Genomic DNA, 13,142 nt, shown 5'->3' with positions numbered 1-13,142 from the left:
CCCTGCTGGGACTCTACCTGCCTGCCTTTCATTATCTTGCCCTGGCTACACACATTTAAAGCGTGCTTTCTAAATGCATTTGTATGGTTTTGTCAGATGACTGCACGCATTTAAAGCGTGCTCTGCAAACATATTTTTCTGGCTTTGTCCGACGACTGCACGCATTTAATGCGTGCTTTCTAACAGCATTTTCTGAACGACTGCACGCATTTAAAGCATACTTTCTGACAGCTTTTTTTTTTTTTGCTTTCTCCCACAACTTTTTTTTAATTCATTTCCTAGTTTTGTTTGACTAACACATTTTTAAATGTAATGTTGTTCTATCAGCATGCAGCAAATTAGATTTCACTGGAATTAGATGTGAAAACAGCCTGGAAATCTTATAGATGTTTACATCTTTTTATATCTGAATAAAAAGGAGCTTCTCAGGTCAGTAAATGTATTAATAATAACGTTATCAGCCACAGTGAGAACATACTGTCCGAAGAAGCAACTAAAGAATATTACCAGAAGATGGCGGCATAGACTTATCTATATTTTCTCTACAAATATTTAGTTATTTACTGCTTTGCGTGTGCCACGCTTTAAAGTAATATGCTGTGTCATTGGCATGATACACCTCACTGGGCGAAATAATATTTGACTATGATATTTTTATTCCAACTTTTTTAACCTGCTGCTTTGCAGCAAGCTACAATTACACGCTGGAAGAGTCTTTGTGCAAGGTTTCTTATTTAAAAAACTACTGTAGTGATATGAAATGTATGAGCCTGATTGTATTGGACAATCTTCTCGTGGCACCACTTTGGGCCCTCTTCTTCAAAAATCTTCACTGCCACAGGCTTGCAACACTCTAAAAAATCAGGCTGGTTTTTATATTCTGATGCATTTCAAGGGATAATAGGTGATGACAGCAGGACACATATAACCTAGCTCAGGAAATAAAAGCTTCTATAAAAATAGACGAGTAATTAGTGTTCTAACAAGGATAGAAGCGTGATGTGCTCACAGAGCACCACTCAGGTTCTCTTTTCATGCACTAACATGAAATAATTGCCCCCTTTATGGGGCAAGCAACATCTTATTTGTGATGTTTTTTCCTGATTGTTTGATCCAGAAGCTTCAATTAAAACATAAGCAATATCTGCCTTTCTTGCTCCTTGTTTACCTGTGCCTCTTTATGCATCCTTAGAGAATATTTCCAGCTCACATGCAAAAAAGCTCTTTGATGTGAGAAAGGCCAAAGTTCAGTCGCTAAGATAACAGAATGCTGAATGGAATCTGACAGGAAATGGGACATATGAACCCTGTGATGCGAGATAAGGAACCCATGGAGGGTGTTCGCCTTTACTTCCTGCAGTGTGGCACTGGGTAGCAATGAAGAGGTAAGAGTAGTATTCGGCGCAAAAGGAAACTTCTCTCCGTTACTTGGTCACCATCTGTATGTAAATATTATCAGCAAGTTCAATATGCGCATTTATGTTGCCTAGCACTCTAATATTGCATTTTCCATGTACCCTGCTTATTTTTGTACTTTTCAGTGAAATAACCATGGTTCCTAACCTGTACAGATGTTGTAATTATTTTAATGTATTTATTGCAAGTTACTTAATTGCGATGGACAGCCTGATATTGTGATTTCTATGCCCAACTTGAAAATGGCAGGGTTTACATTTGTAAAAATGTCAAGTTACAAAAAAAATCTTTACTTAGGTTCTACTATGTATTGTTGTTAATGACAGCTTGAAGGGTTGTCAGAGCCTTTGAAGTCAATACATCAGATGTTATAATTCAGCTCTCTTAACTCATTACTTCATCCAGCTATACACCTTCTGATTAAGCCGACATTTATCGTTTGTAAACTTCGGAAATACATGTCAGCCTTGTTCAGTTGTTGCTTTACTGGCAGTACCTCTGGCATGTTTGGATCAACTCATACATCAGTCAATGGGGACTTGGGAGGGCAGCGGACCATAAGGGTGTGTTTGATTTAATAGGCTATAAAGTTGCTCTATCTATACCAATCTGGCCCACATACAGGGTTCTAATGACAACTGTCTGTCTTGTCCCTTAGTTCACTAATGGCACTGTCACCAGAGTGGAGCAGGAATGGTTCTAACTTCATGTTTACACTATCACTTTTAGTACATTCTTTATGGTACCACCAGTAACAGCACAATATATTGCCTTTCTCAATAAAGAAGTCATAACACTTTAACAGAGTTTCAGCAACTTATATTGCACAACTGCTCACCAAGTTACAACTTACAACAAAAAACAGCTGATTATTAGTCTCATAAGCGAAACCTAATGCATTTACAAATGCCTGTTGAATGATTTTTTAATATGCAGTAAGGGGCAACTTCCCGTTCACATAAACAATCATTCATGGCCTTTGCGGATCTTAGATATATTTGGACATTGTTCAAAAGCTCTATGTTCCTCACCGCCATACAGTACTATAAAAAAAGAAAATGAGAGCCAGATATACTAACATTTCCACTCAAAGCAGTGTGGCAAGGAAACTTGGGGGCATATTTATAGGCCCCTAGCGCCAACTTGCACCACATTAACGTCATTTATTCTGATGTTAATGTGGCCCAACGAGACCAAAATCCCCACGCCTTATTTACAGGGTTGCGCAATGCATGCATTGCGTCACCCTGTAACTCTTTCCGCTACATTATGCCTGTGCCAGGCGTTAGGGGAGCCAGAAAAATGGTGTAAGGAAATCTATAAGATTTCCTTACGCCATTTTTACGGCACTTTTAATGCCTGCTCAAAAGCAGGCGTTAAAAGGGGCCTTCCATTCTTTAGAATGAGGCCCTATGAACTCTGCAGGAGTAGCGCCAATATTTTGGCACTACTTCTGCAGAGTACATCAATGGCGTCATAAAAGATGACGCTATTGTCCCCTACCCAGCGCCATGGTGCACCATATTTTAAATATGGTGCAGTGCCACTTTCCATAAATATGCCCCTTGATGTGCTGCTTTGCATGAAAGGAGAGATGAGAATAGTGTCACTATGGCGTGCTTCTGCTCTATCATAGTGCTGCCGCTCTCCAAAGCAGCCTAGCGCCAATGCAGGCACAACCTGCTTGCTTTACAAGGAGAATTGTTTTTGTGCAGAAAGGGATAACTTCCTTCACAAAACAATCCCCTGAGACATTTCTTCTTTCTTTGTGTGTTGCAGAAAGCAATCCAAGAATTAACAACCTTTGTAATTCTCGGATTGCATGAAATCAATGGATGGCTACAAGCAAACACCCATGCTTCACCCATGCAACGCAAATGTGATGCAAGCCTCTGTGTTGTGTTAGATATCTTTATAAAGCCCCTCAAGGTGGCACAAATCGTCCAATGTGTGGCTTTGTAAACATCTACTAGCACTTTGCCTCTTGGTTGCTCCCCAAAAGTGACACAACCACATAACAAATTGTTCATAAATATGGCCCTCAGTGTTTTATTTTATTAACTTGTGCGCTTTATGCTGGTCAATGAGACATTCAGTGCAGGAAAATAGAGGCAGGCCTGAACTTCTCACTCTCTTCAGCAATGGCTCCAGCAGGAAGGAGAAACAGGCCAAGGCATTTTCTATGTTGCTGCCAGAACTGTGGCTCTGCGAGGCCACAAGAGCAAGTAAAGCAGAGGTTGCTTTGCAGAACTTAGAAGGTAAGAGAAAAGGGGGCTGTCAGCACTATGCTAAAGGGGAGCTGCATGGGCATGTCCCCAAGAAACTACAGCAACAACACAATATACTGGTTCTCAGGCAGGTCGCTCCCCTCACCGCCTCACAGCCTCCAGCGTGACCGCTCTCGCTCCTGTGCCCTGTGCTCCTGTGCCCTGACTGCCTTCCCGCCTCCAGTGACCTAGCACCAGCGCCCTCTTCGTTGTGCCCGAGTGCCTGTGTCCGCTCTTTCTTCTGTACCCCGAGTGCCTGTGCCCCTGGTATTGTTCCACTGTATTGTATTGTTTTTACCTTGTTTGCCCTTACCGTGTTCTTCTCTCTTCCAGCCTCGTCGCGTCACCCCATCGCCGCCCGTTCGTTTCCCGCCGCTACACTCCGGTAGGTCCGCCCCCTTGCTCCCCATTGGCCGCCCCGCTCCCACCTCCCAGCTGCTCCTCCCTCCCTCTTCCCCTCATATGGAGGCCGCGCAGCGATAGAGAGAGCGACCTCTGACCCTGGTTCTCAGGCAGGTCGCTCCCCTCACCGCCTCACAGCCTCCAGCGTGACCGCTCTCGCTCCTGTGCCCTGTGCTCCTGTGCCCTGACTGCCTTCCCGCCTCCAGTGACCTAGCACCAGCACCCTCTTCGTTGTGCCCGGGTGCCTGTGTCCGCTCTTTCTTCTGTACCCCGAGTGCCTGTGCCCCTGGTATTGTTCCACTGTATTGTATTGTTTTTACCTTGTTTGCCCTTACCGTGTTCTTCTCTCTTCCAGCCTCGTCGCGTCACCCCATCGCCGCCCGTTCGTTTCCCGCCGCTACACTCCGGTAGCTCCGCCCCCTTGCTCCCCATTGGCCGCCCCGCTCCCACCTCCCAGCTGCTCCTCCCTCCCTCTTCCCCTCATATGGAGGCCGCGCAGCGATAGAGAGAGCGACCTCTGACCCTGGTTCTCAGGCAGGTCGCTCCCCTCACCGCCTCACAGCCTCCAGCGTGACCGCTCTCGCTCCTGTGCCCTGTGCTCCTGTGCCCTGACTGCCTTCCCGCCTCCAGTGACCTAGCACCAGCGCCCTCTTCGTTGTGCCCGAGTGCCTGTGTCCGCTCTTTCTTCTGTACCCCGAGTGCCTGTGCCCCTGGTATTGTTCCACTGTATTGTATTGTTTTTACCTTGTTTGCCCTTACCGTGTTCTTCTCTCTTCCAGCCTCGTCGCGTCACCCCATCGCCGCCCGTTCGTTTCCCGCCGCTACACTCCGGTAGCTCCGCCCCCTTGCTCCCCATTGGCCGCCCCGCTCCCACCTCCCAGCTGCTCCTCCCTCCCTCTTCCCCTCATATGGAGGCCGCGCAGCGGGCGCGCCGCTGGCGCGCCGAAGTCGCACCAAAGGCAAGCCCGTCTGCGACCGTCCGCGCCTGGACCGCGCCCAGCGCCAGACCCCCTGGCCCCCAACGCTGCGAGCCTACACGCCGGACCTACGAAGCCGCCACCCTCATCGCACTCAACACCGGCCGGATCCCCGGGTGCTGCCGTGCCGCCCCAAGACGCACCCACGGACCCTTCACCTGCCAATCCTGCAAGTTCTCCTGCATCCAGACCCGCACCGCGCCCGCCAAACCAAGCACCAACAGCAACCACCTGAAGTGCATCCTGCTTAACACCCGCTCCATCCACAGACACGCCGTGGAACTCTGGAACCTGCTCGACACCACATCTCCAGACGTCGCCTTCCTCACAGAAACCTGGATGAACGCCTCCTCAGCGCCCGACATCGCCATCGCCATCCCGGACGGATACAAGATCACCCGGAGGGACCGCATCAACCAGACAGGAGGAGGCATCGCCATTGTCCACAAGAACACCATCCGCATCACGACCAACTCCGACGACACCCTCACAGCTGCCGAACATCTCCACTTCCAGATTCACACCGACCCCAAGACCACACTCAGAGGCACCCTCATCTATAGACCCCCAGGACCCCGCACACAATTCAGCGAAGACAAAGCAGACTTCATCAGCCCTCACGCCCTCTCCTCCGCCGACTACATCCTCCTAGGGGACCTCAACTTCCACCTGGAGAACAACAACGACAACAACACCACCACCCTGCTGGACAACCTCGCCAACCTCGGACTCAAGCAACTGGTGAACACCCCCACCCACTACGCCGGACACACGCTTGACCAAGTCTTCTCCTCCAGCAAGTACATCTCCTTCAGCCACTCCACCGGACTCCACTGGACAGACCACAGCTGCGTCCACTTCAGCTTCAGAAAAACCACGACTCACCACCACCCACAACAGGCTCCACGCAGGAGCTGGAACAAGATCACCGCCGACCAGCTCTCCACATCACTGAGCCAGAACCCTCCCGCCAGCTCAGCGGACCCCAACCAAGCAGCCAACAACCTTACACAGTGGATCACCAACTGCGCTGACAACCTCGCACCTCTGAAAACCCATCCCATCAGGCCCAACAGCAAGAAAGCCTCCTGGTTCAACAACGACCTCAAGAACTCCAAGAAGAACTGCCGCACCCTCGAGAGAGCCTGCCGAAAAAACCCGACTACAGACAACATGACCGCCCTCAAGTACGCGTCCCATAAACACCACCAGCTGATCCACACCACCAAGAAGACAGCATTCAAAGAACGACTAGACAACAACGCACACAACAGCAAGGATCCGCGCAGCGATAGAGAGAGCGACCTCTGACCCTGGTTCTCAGGCAGGTCGCTCCCCTCACCGCCTCACAGCCTCCAGCGTGACCGCTCTCGCTCCTGTGCCCTGTGCTCCTGTGCCCTGACTGCCTTCCCGCCTCCAGTGACCTAGCACCAGCGCCCTCTTCGTTGTGCCCGAGTGCCTGTGTCCGCTCTTTCTTCTGTACCCCGAGTGCCTGTGCCCCTGGTATTGTTCCACTGTATTGTATTGTTTTTACCTTGTTTGCCCTTACCGTGTTCTTCTCTCTTCCAGCCTCGTCGCGTCACCCCATCGCCGCCCGTTCGTTTCCCGCCGCTACACTCCGGTAGCTCCGCCCCCTTGCTCCCCATTGGCCGCCCCGCTCCCACCTCCCAGCTGCTCCTCCCTCCCTCTTCCCCTCATATGGAGGCCGCGCAGCGGGCGCGCCGCTGGCGCGCCGAAGTCACGCCAAAGGCAAGCCCGTCTGCGACCGTCCGCGCCTGGACCGCGCCCAGCGCCAGACCCCCTGGCCCCCACCGCTGCGAGCCTACACGCCGGACCTACGAAGCCGCCACCCTCATCGCACTCAACACCGGCCGGATCCCCGGGTGCTGCCGTGCCGCCCCAAGACGCACCCACGGACCCTTCACCTGCCAATCCTGCAAGTTCTCCTGCATCCAGACCCGCACCGCGCCCGCCAAACCAAGCACCAACAGCAACCACCTGAAGTGCATCCTGCTTAACACCCGCTCCATCCACAGACACGCCGTGGAACTCTGGAACCTGCTCGACACCACATCTCCAGACGTCGCCTTCCTCACAGAAACCTGGATGAACGCCTCCTCAGCGCCCGACATCGCCATCGCCATCCCGGACGGATACAAGATCACCCGGAGGGACCGCATCAACCAGACAGGAGGAGGCATCGCCATTGTCCACAAGAACACCATCCGCATCACGACCAACTCCGACGACACCCTCACAGCTGCCGAACATCTCCACTTCCAGATTCACACCGACCCCAAGACCACACTCAGAGGCACCCTCATCTATAGACCCCCAGGACCCCGCACACAATTCAGCGAAGACAAAGCAGACTTCATCAGCCCTCACGCCCTCTCCTCCGCCGACTACATCCTCCTAGGGGACCTCAACTTCCACCTGGAGAACAACAACGACAACAACACCACCACCCTGCTGGACAACCTCGCCAACCTCGGACTCAAGCAACTGGTGAACACCCCCACCCACTACGCCGGACACACGCTTGACCCAGTCTTCTCCTCCAGCAAGTACATCTCCTTCAGCCACTCCACCGGACTCCACTGGACAGACCACAGCTGCGTCCACTTCAGCTTCAGAAAAACCACGACTCACCACCACCCACAACAGGCTCCACGCAGGAGCTGGAACAAGATCACCGCCGACCAGCTCTCCACATCACTGAGCCAGAACCCTCCCGCCAGCTCAGCGGACCCCAACCAAGCAGCCAACAACCTTACACAGTGGATCACCAACTGCGCTGACAACCTCGCACCTCTGAAAACCCATCCCATCAGGCCCAACAGCAAGAAAGCCTCCTGGTTCAACAACGACCTCAAGAACTCCAAGAAGAACTGCCGCACCCTCGAGAGAGCCTGGCGAAAAAACCCGACTACAGACAACATGACCGCCCTCAAGTACGCGTCCCATAAACACCACCAGCTGATCCACACCACCAAGAAGACAGCATTCAAAGAACGACTAGACAACAACGCACACAACAGCAAGGAACTCTTCAGCATCGTCAAAGAGCTCTCCAACCCCAGCGCCGGAAACAACGACATCACCCCCTCACAAGACCTCTGCGACTCACTCGCCTCGTTCTTTCACCGCAAGATCGCCGACATACACAACAGCTTCGGCGCACAGACCACGCAACCAACCACCAAACAGACGCCCCCCAACACCACCCTCCGCGCCTGGACCCCGGTCAGCACCGAAGACACCATCCATACGATGAAAACTATCCATTCCGGATCACCAACCGACCCATGCCCCCACCACGTCTTCAACAAGGCCGACTCCGTCATCGCACCCCATCTCCGGGACATCATCAATTGCTCCTTCAACACCGCCACCTACCCGGAGAGCTGGAAGCATGCCGAACTCAGCGCCCTCCTGAAGAAACCATCAGCAGACCCCACCGACCTCAAGAACTACCGCCCCATCTCGCTCCTCCCGTTTCCTGCCAAAGTCATCGAGAAGACCGTCAACAGACAGCTGGCCGCCTTCCTCGAGACTAATGGATCCCTCGACCACTCACAGTCCGGCTTCCGAGCCAACCACAGCACCGAGACCGCCCTTATCGCAGCCACTGACGACATCCGAGCCCTGCTCGACAATGGGGAAACAGCGGCCCTCATCCTCCTGGACCTCTCCGCAGCGTTCGACACGGTCTGCCACCGCACCCTAGTGCAGCGCCTCAGCAACATCGGAATTCAAGAGAAGGCTCTAGAGTGGATCATCTCGTTCCTCACCGGAAGAACCCAGAGAGTCCGCCTCCCCCGTTCAGATCCGAGGCCACCGAAGTCATCTGCGGCGTACCACAAGGATCTTCACTCAGCCCCACCCTCTTCAACGTCTACATGAGCCCCCTCGCAGCCATCGCACGCCATCACAACCTCAACATCATCTCCTACGCCGACGACACTCAGCTGATCCTCTCTCTCACCAACGACCCAGCCACCGCCAGAACCAACCTGCACGAAGGGATGAAAGACGTAGCCGAGTGGATGATGAACAGCCGCCTGAAACTAAACTCAGACAAGACGGAAGTCCTCATCCTTGGATCATCACCATCTGCCTGGGACGACTCCTGGTGGCCCCCTGCCCTGGGCAGCGCACCCAAACCAACGGACCACGCATGCAACCTGGGCTTCATCCTGGACTCCTCCCTCTCGATGACCAGACAAGTCAACGCCGTCTCTTCATCATGCTTCAACATCTTACGCATGCTCCGAAAGATCTTCCGATGGATCCCCACCGAAACCAGGAAGACGGTCACCCAGGCACTCGTCACCAGCCAACTGGACTACGGTAACACCCTCTACACCGGAACCACGGTCAAACTACAGAAAAGACTCGAACGCATCCAGAACGCCTCCGCACGCCTCATCCTTGACATCCCCCGACACAGCCACATCTCCGGACACCTGAGAGACTTGCACTGGCTCCCCATCAGCAAGAGAATCACGTTCCGCCTCTTCACCCACGCACACAAGGCCCTCCACGACCTGGGCCCCAGGTACCTCAACAACCGCCTGACCTTCTACACTCCCACCCGCCAGCTACGATCGACCAGCCACGCCCTCGCCGCCGTGCCACGCATTAGAAAAGCCACCATGGGAGGAAGATCCTTCTCCTACCTGGCAGCCAAGACTTGGAACTCCCTCCCCATCCACCTCCGTCTGACCCACGACCACCTCTCCTTCAGGAAGCAACTCAAGATCTGGCTGTTTGAGCAGTAGCGGTCCCCCCTCCCCCCCAGCGCCTTGAGACCCTCCGGGTGAGTAGCGCGCTATACAAATTTTTTTTGATTGATTGATTGATTGATAGGGAAACTCAAGATGGAAGAATGCTTTTTTCTATGTACCAAAGGAAAATATGACTCGGTAACTTGTTTACCGAATCGTATTTTGCGATTCGGTATTAGCTAGGGTTGTATTTAGATCGTCCGTTCCTAATACCCAATCACACTGGCATGTAGCAATGTTTTGTGACCATGAACGCGGTTGGAAAACATTCACAGTTGCCGCCAAGTTCAAGTTGGTGTTAACCCATTCATGAATGGAATCGTAAATATTTTTATCAGAGCAGGTAGTGGTCCCAGAGACCTTTTCATTTTTTTATTTGAAATGCATCCTGTTTTCCTTTAAGGAAAATGGGTGGCATTTAAAAAAATAACTGCTTTATTTAAAAGTAGTCACGGGCATGGTGCTCTGCTGTCCCCAGCAGGCCACCATCCCTGTGAGTGCGGCCATTCCCAATGGGGGTCACAAACTGAGACCTACCTCATGAAAAATGATGCGGTAGGTCTTTGCGCTGCCATTGGAAAATGCAAAGGCCCATATTTATACTTTTTTAGCGATGCATTTGTGTCATTTTTTGCTGCAAAAGCGACGCAAACGTTAAAAATACAATTGTATTTTGTAAGTTTGCACCACTTTTGCGTCAAAAAATGCCGCAAATGCAGCGCTAGAAATGTATAAATATGGACCTAAATGTGTCTGAGACATGTGTGCATTTTATTTTGCGAGTGTCTAATTGCGAATCGCAAAAAATCGCAGAGACTCGCAAAATGAATGGACATACATCTGTCCTCAAGTGACTCTTGTCAAATAAGCAAACAATAAGCAGCCAAAAGTGGTTACTCAAAAATAACAGTATAAATCCTAAGACCAGAAGTGTTCATTGTCAACTAAGCACCCAAAGCCATAAAGCTAACATTCAAATTCATTTGTGGATATAACTCCTCCGATAAAACCTTGGAGGTGAGGAGATGCCACCATATCGTTGATCACAATTACAACAAGGTTCTGATAGTTTCGGCATGTTGAAAGGTTAACAGATATATTCACAGCAAACCACAAGTAAAAAATATTCATTTTTTTTTCCTCCTTCGGGGGATCCCTTTTGCGTGTCCAAGAAACTACATGTATGTTCTGTATATGCCCGTAACATCAAGAATAAACTTAAAATACATAACAATCGATTTCTCTCACTCACAATGCACAAATTAACCACATTTACTTTTCATCTGTCCATTAGATGGCACCAGAGCGTCACTTTACTGTTTATCAAGTCATTAATGCTGCACTAATGTCCCTTTTCAATTTAAAATGTGGTTTTCAGGTGTATTCGTATCCGGTTACCTCTATTTATTGTTGCAGAGAAAAACAAAAAGATAAAGCAGAACACAGTCAGCAGTCACTTCGTGCCAAATTCCCTATAATTCTGGAGATTGCTCGCCACACACCGACATACAGTTAACAGTATTGTTCACTGACGTCCTGTAAAACTGTCAAAACGGCAGCAAATCCTTTCAAATTGTGCAGCAAAAGCAAGAATAGCATATTTCAAAACGTAAACCTACTTCTTGGAGAAGTAATCTGTAATAATTCTTGAGAAGGCTTCAGTTTTGTTTCACATTAATGTGAACGAGAAATTATACACATGTCTTCCCATATGTAAGAACCACTTGTGATTTCAGATTAGCATATAACGTCACAGCAGTGCCAAAACAAAGTTTAAATGTGAAAAGTAAATAAACTCAATAATGCAAACCACGAATTCCCAACTACTTCCTAAATTCCCCTTTTTCGGTAAACAATACCTAAAAAATATTCATACAACTTAACACTATGAGGTTATTTATACTCTGTTTGTGCAGGATTTGCGTCAGTTTTTTTACGCAAATCCGACGCAAACTTAACTTCATATTTATATTTTGATGCTAGACACGTCTAGCGTCAAAATATTGCAGTTAACGTCATTTTTTTTTACAGTGAAAACCTACTTTGCGTCAATTAGATGAAAGGTAGGCATTCTCGGGCAAAAAATGACTCTGAGGCCTTAGCGCCTTATTTATCCTCCCGTGCAAAAATAACTCACAGGAGGAGGAGGGCCTTAAATAATGCCACTAAGCTTGCTTAGCGCCATTGTTGGACCTGCCTCCCTCCACTTTTTAGATATTGTTTTTGCTGGTTTTAGGACACTGCACACTTTACCACTGCTAACCAGTTCTAAAGTGCATATGCTCTCTCCCTTTAAAGATGATGACATTAGATTATACCCAATTGGATTATTTAATTTACTTATAAGTCCCTAGTAAAGTGGAATATACGTGTCCAGGGCCTGTAGATTAAATGATACAAGTGGGCCTGCGGCACTGATTGTGCCCCCCACTTAAGTAGCCCCTTAACCATGTCTCAGGCCTGCCTTTGCAAGGCCTGTGTGTGCTGTTTCACTGCCAAGTCGACTTGGCATTTAAAAGTACTTGCCAAGCCTAAAACTCCCCTTTTTGCTACATATAAGTCACTCCTAAGGTAGGCCATAGGCAGGGCAGGGTGCTGTGTAGATAAAAGGCAGGACATGTACCTGGGTAGTTTACATGTCCTGGTAGTGTAAAAATCCTTAATTCGTTATTGAACTGCTGTGTGGCCTGCTCCTTCATAGGCTAACATTAGGGCTACCCTCATATACTGTTTCAGTGGTAGCTGCTGATCTGATAGGAGTAGGAAGGTCATATTTAGTATGGCCAGAATCGCAATACAAAATCCTGCTAACTGGTGAAGTTGGATTTAATATTACTATCTTAGCAATGCCACTTTTAGAAAGTGAGCATTTATCTGCAATTAAATTGTTCTGTGCTTTACAATCCACATCTGGCTAGGTTCAGTTGACAGCTCTGTTGTGCATTTACTCAGACAAACCCCAAACACAGGATGCTCAGCATCACTTGCACACATCTGCATTTTGAATTGGGCTACCTCGCCTGGGAGGGTGGAGGGCCTGACACTTACATGTCAAAGGACAGTAGTTTGCCTTCACACAAAGGATTGCCACACCCCCTACTGGGTCCCTAGCATACAGGATTGAACTGAAAGGGGACCTTGTGCAGTTCTAAGCCACTCTTTGAAGTCTCCCCCACTTCAAAGGCACATTTGGGTATTTAAACAGGGCCTCTGCCCCCACAAACTCAGACACTTCCTGGAGAAGAACCTGAACCAGAACCTGCAACCTGCCAAGAAGAACTGTCTGGCTG

This window comes from Pleurodeles waltl, chromosome 9 (assembly GCF_031143425.1).
Source record: "Pleurodeles waltl isolate 20211129_DDA chromosome 9, aPleWal1.hap1.20221129, whole genome shotgun sequence".
In the NCBI taxonomy this organism is placed as follows: domain Eukaryota; kingdom Metazoa; phylum Chordata; class Amphibia; order Caudata; family Salamandridae; genus Pleurodeles; species Pleurodeles waltl.
This window is presented reverse-complemented; position numbering follows the sequence as displayed.